A 6,000-nucleotide genomic window follows, 5' to 3' on the forward strand; every position below is an offset into this window, starting at 1 on the left:
GAGAAAGCCACCAATACCAACAATTCTAGTACAGTTGTAGATCTCTTGCCTATGGACTTTGAAGATGGAGTTACCACCAAATTATCTATAGAAAGGCTAATTTTTAAAAAATAGGTAAATATGCATATTATTTAAGAATTTATTACCTGTTACTCCTCTTGCGTACTAACGAGGAACAAGTCCTGTTCAAGATTCAGGATCTGTGGGACGCCTGGGTGGCTCAGTTGGTTGGACGACTGCCTTCGGCTCAGGTCATGATCTTGGAGTCCCGGGATCGAGTCCCACATCGGGCTCTCAGCTCCACGGGGAGCCTGCTTCTCCCTCTGACCTTCTCCTTGCTCATGCTCTGTCTCACTTTCTCTCTCTCAAATAAATAAATATTAAAAAAAAAAAAAGAAAAGAAAAAAAACAAAAAGATTCAGGATCTGTGATTGATATACACAACCAGAACTAAAAGAACTTTAGAGAATGTCCCATTTACCTGACCTGGATGAAGTCAACCATTTATAGGATTTAGAAGTCTGCTTTCCTTATGTGCTTCTGGGGGACTGACGGGCAACTGAGTCATAAAGATAGGTTAAGGAAGACAGAAAGGCAATGTTGGTCATCAATGGGGCACATACTCCATTGAAATTTATTTTAAAACACTGTGAAAGCTGAATAAGGCATTATAGGCTGGGCTAAGATTATTCTCTTTTTTGTTTTAATAGGCCCGTGTGGTGTTTTTAACGGGGTGCTATTGACAATTTTGGTGGGCAATTCTTCCCTGTAAAGAATGTTGTACATATTGCAAGATGGTTATCATTGTGCACTCCCCACCCCCCTAAGACCCCCCTGACTAAATGCACATAGCACCTTGCTTCCATCCCCACTTTTCTACCTCTGGATATTACAACAACCACTTTACTCCATGTTTTAGTGTGAGGAGGAGAGTTCCATTCTGGGCTATGGGCCCAAATTAGGCATTGGTAAACGTGTTTTGTTTGTTTGTTTGTTTGCTTGTTTTTTAGTAATATGTGTTGTTTTACCTAGATCAAACTCGAAATGTTGAACAAGTAATTTTGCATTTGCTATTGAGGTCTGTGACACTCAGTGACACTTTGTAACTCATCTTTCAAAAGACTTAACCTCCTTTTTAGGCAAAAGTTCATTGAAAATGTTAAAGTTTAGGGGCACCTGGGTGGCTCACTTAGTTAAGCATCTGATTCTTGATTTTAGCTCAGGTCATGATCTTGGGGTTGTGAGATCAAGTCCCACATTCGCTCTGCACTCGGTGGGGAGTCTGCTTAAAATTCTCTCTCTCCTTCTCCCTCAGTCCCTTCCCCCCTCTCTCTCAAATAAATAAATAAATCTTTAAAAAATGTTAAAGTTTATTACTTTAGCAAAATATTAATTACATTTATATATTTCTTACACATTTGAAATGTTCTAGCAATTCATTAAAGGTTGATGGGTTTTCCTGCGCTCCAAAAAACGTACTGATTAATTAAAAAAAAAAACTAATTAGTCAAAGAACTGTTTAAAGAACTGGAAGTGAACTAAATCTATGACCTTTCTGGCATAGGCTTTCCTCCCATCAGCAGAATTGTACATTTATGATATTATATAAATAATAAATAACAGTGGGTGACAAACCTAGAGGGAGAAAAAAGCAGGAGGTGAGGTATTCTACAGTCTTGCTGTTATTATCTTCAACACATTTTGTTGCATTGTGGTTTTTTGAGGACTAGGCTCCCAGAGTGTTGCTTGCTAATGGATATTAACTAGAAGGTGAGAAATTTCCCTGTCATTTCCTGTGGTCAGAGAAGGAAAAGATATTTGTCGACTGGTTAGGCACACAGCCAGTAGTGAACTGACTGCCTGCTAATGCACAATTTATCGGAAGGAGTTGTATCTTCTCCACTGGACAGAACTTGGTTTTAAGCATTCGTTGATATTGTTTCTAAACCAAAAATTAGGTGGCAGAGGAAGGTATCCTGGGAAGGAAAAGACATGCCTTTGGATTTAGCAAAGACTTGTGTCTAAATACAAGTTGTGTTATATATTTACTCTGGAAAAGGTAATAGTTCCATGCTAGGTTTTCTCATCTATTTCTCCCTCATGTCTTAGGAGAGTCAGTGGAGGTAGTGTCTGCAGAATGCTCACTTCTCCCCCGCCCCCATCTTTCTTTTCTTTGTCTCCTCTCCTTCCCTTCCCTTCCTTTTCCTTCAGTTTCCTTCCAAATGTTGCATGTTAAATTTCACTGTAATGCATTGATGTATTCTCATACAAGTAACAAAGTTAATAATGAAACGAGAAATTATTTTCCATATCAGCTTATATATTTTTTAGAGATATTAAAATAAATGCAGGGCAGTGTGTTTCAGCTTGTAACACTATAGAAGTGGTCTCAGTTCTCTGGAATAGCTCCTTCAATTAACTTAATTTCTTAGCATAAGCTGCTTCATATTGTTGTACATGAGGTACAATAAGTTTCTCTCTTGAGGAACTTCTGTAGCAAAAGTAATAGCTTGTGCAGGGCCATATATAAAAACCATTAACCAACAGTGAATTAATGGATTGAAGGTAAAAAGAAATAGGAAACTTAAAACCTTTACTCTCCTTGAGCTTGCTATCCAGATGTTCTGCAGGAAAAAATTCTCTTGTTTGTACTTTGCTGTAGGATCCATCAGATATCCTAGAATTCTAGTTCAAAGTATATTATTACCTTTCTGTTTTTATTACTGGTTTTTGAAGTTTGGAGATACTTAGCTTTGAGTCCTTGAGATCACATTAGATCTTGTCAGGCCCATTTTGTGCTCTCTAGGGTACAAGATGAATGTTGAATTACCATAGGATCTAAAAAGCAATGAAATTCTGACAAAGAAATTTCAAACCTGCTTCTTAATATAAAGCAAATGATGACAAATACACATGTGTATGTATGTGTGTGTGTGTGTGTGTATATATATATCTTATATACACATTTTTATACTAAAGTTGAATCAATTTACCTTCAATATTTTTAAAATAAACTTACCAAGAGCAAGTCAGTGTTGTTGAAAGATTTAAGTGACAAAGAGTAAGTATATAGCATAGCAAAGGGAGAAGGTCTTAGAATATTACTGACTTAAGAACATAAGTATATGTCAGGAAGCTTCTTTTTATTAAGAAAAACTTACTACATTTTAAATAGGCATCATATTTTATAAAAATCTTTCTTATTCTGTGACTGTAGATTGATATTTCACATATTTGAATTTGATATGTATGTATTTTTGCCTTCAATGATACTGTGCATTCTATCCCTACTGCCTCTGTCGCTATTCATCCAGGATCAGCAGGAAGAGCATCATACAATACTATACTATAGACTAAGAGCTTATATTCTAAGTAATAGTACTTCCTGAAGTTGTCTTCCTTTTAAAAATAAAATAAACTATAATTTAACTTGTCCTTTTAGCAAAGGTAGTTTATATTTTAGTTATGAAATATTTGCTGAAATTTGGGAAAATTCTAATTCTTAGAATTTTGTTGACTTGGAAGATAGAAAATAACAAATCTGAATAATTGTACCAAAGGAAATTTTATCCATTTGTAGCAATACGTTATGCCTAAGACAGCATGCTTGCTGCTCCATATCAAGCTAAGGGTGCCATTCATGAATAAGTCGGGCACCTATTCATGTTTCTTTTTCATGAAGTGCATGAAAGTTTTATAGAAAAATCAAGTAATGTGCATCTTTTAAGAACCTACAACATGAAAAGGGCAAGCTCCAATATTAGGTGGTGTCTATATCTGTATAGCAAATTTTTTCAAGCTCTTTCACATGCAGGGAAAGTAACACTCAATTTGTTTTAATGTAATAACTTTATTCAGCTTTACATTTTAATATAACAGCTTTATTTATTTTAAAATAAAAATTAGGGGCATCTGGGAGCTCAATGGGTTAAAGCCTCTCTCTTCTGCTCAGGTCATGATCCCAGGGTTGGACTCTCCGCTCAGTGCATGGTCTGCTTCCCCCTCTCTCTGCCTGCCTCTTTGCCTACTTGTGATCTTTGTCTGTCAAATAAATAAATAAAATTTAAAAATAAATAAGTAAATAAAAATAAAAATTAATTTTTAATTTTAATTCTAAATAAGCTTTATTATTTAGAGAATGTTTAGTTTCACAGAAAAATTGAGGGGAGGGTGCAGAGGATTTTCCATGTATTCCCTGCTTCTACATATGCATAGCTTCCCCCTTTATCAACATCCCCCACCAGAGGGGAGTTATTTGTTACCTTTGCTGAACCTGTGTTGACATTTATAATTACCTAAAAACTATAGTTTATGTTAGTATTCACTCTCAACTTAAAAAAAAAAAAAAACAACATATCCAGCATTTTTCTAAATTTCAATGTGCATATTACAGAGAGCTGAAGTTCACCTGTATATTTGAACCTGGATATTTTCAAAATTTCCTGGAATTTTCTTCTTTGACCTGTGGGTTAGTTAGAAGTGTTATTTCTTTAGAAGGGATTATTTCTTTTTTATTATTTTTTTTTTTTTTTTAAAGATTTTATTTATTTATTTGACAGAGAGAGACCACAAGTAGGCAGAGAGGCAGGCAGAGAGAGAGAGAGAGGAGGAAGCAGGCTCCCTGCTGAGCAGAGAGCCCGATGCGGGACTCGATCCCAGTACCCTGAGATCATGACCTGAGCCGAAGGCAGCGGCGTAACCCACTGAGCCACCCAGGCGCCCAAGAAGGGATTATTTCTGATAAATTTCTGTTCCTGATTTTTGGTTTAATTATACTATGGTTATATTAGTTTCCTATGACTACTATGTAATAAATTAAAATGAACTTAATGGCTGAAAACACAAGTTTATTATCTTTCAGCCGGTAGTTGAGAATTAAAAAATGCGTCTCATAGGGTAAAAATGGAAGAATGGTTGAAGATGTGAGATATATGTGTGTGTGTGTGTATAAAATAGAATTTATTCAGCCAAAAAAGAATGAAATCTTGGCATTTACAATGACCTGGTTATAACCAGAGAGTATAATGCTAAGTGAAATAAATCCGTCAGAGAAAGACAAATACCATATGATTTCACCTGTACGTGGAGTTTAGGAAGCAAAACAAATGAGCAAAGAGGGAAAGAAAAGGGGCAAACCAAGAAACAGACTCTTAACAATAGAGAACAAACTGATGGCTACTGGAGAGGAGGTGGGTTGGGGGGGGGGTTTAAATAGGCTATGGGGATTAAGGAAAGCACTTGTGATGAGCACGGAGTGATATATGGAAGTGCTGAATCACTGTATTGTATACCTGAAATTAATATCACACTTTATGTTAACTACACTGGAATTGATATAAAAATTGATTTTTATTTATATAAAATTTATATGCATATAAAATTTATATAAATTAATAAAAAATTAAATAAAAAATTAAAAAAACCCCAAACTACTTATATTGTGATGTAAGATGTTATTTGAAGGAAGGTTTATACACAGTGTATAAGTGCACATAACTTTTTTTTAATGGCTTGCATATTTATTGAGCAAATACTACTAAAGTAACTAAAATACTTTGGGTATTTGTAAGTGCATCAATAAAAATCACACTCTTACAGAAGCCTGCATTTTCAGTAGTGTTCAACTGCAGGTCTACATAAGTGCCAAAGATGTGAAGTACTGTTTTCTTCCTTTACTTACACAGCTGATATACCTATTCTAACAAAGGAAGGAGGAGGAGGAAAATGCACAAGAAGCAGTCAGAAGAACAGGGCAGAACAAAGCCTGTTCTGTCAAAGGAAGAGCTGCAAGACAGTTATATAAAAATTGGTGTGAGCTTTCAGACTGTCGAAAACAACGGCAATCCATGAGTAGATGGTATTGTCTGTTTTTATTTTTGTTTATCCATCTTATTGGGAGCAAGGACAAAAATGTAAAATCTATACTTCGTTTATCAAAACTGCTGAAAAAGAGTGCTCTGCCTAGAAAAATTATAAAGACTTTTTTCCAAATTAATTTTT

The sequence above is a fragment of the Mustela nigripes genome, chromosome 12 (assembly GCF_022355385.1).
Source record: "Mustela nigripes isolate SB6536 chromosome 12, MUSNIG.SB6536, whole genome shotgun sequence".
Lineage (NCBI taxonomy): Eukaryota > Metazoa > Chordata > Mammalia > Carnivora > Mustelidae > Mustela > Mustela nigripes.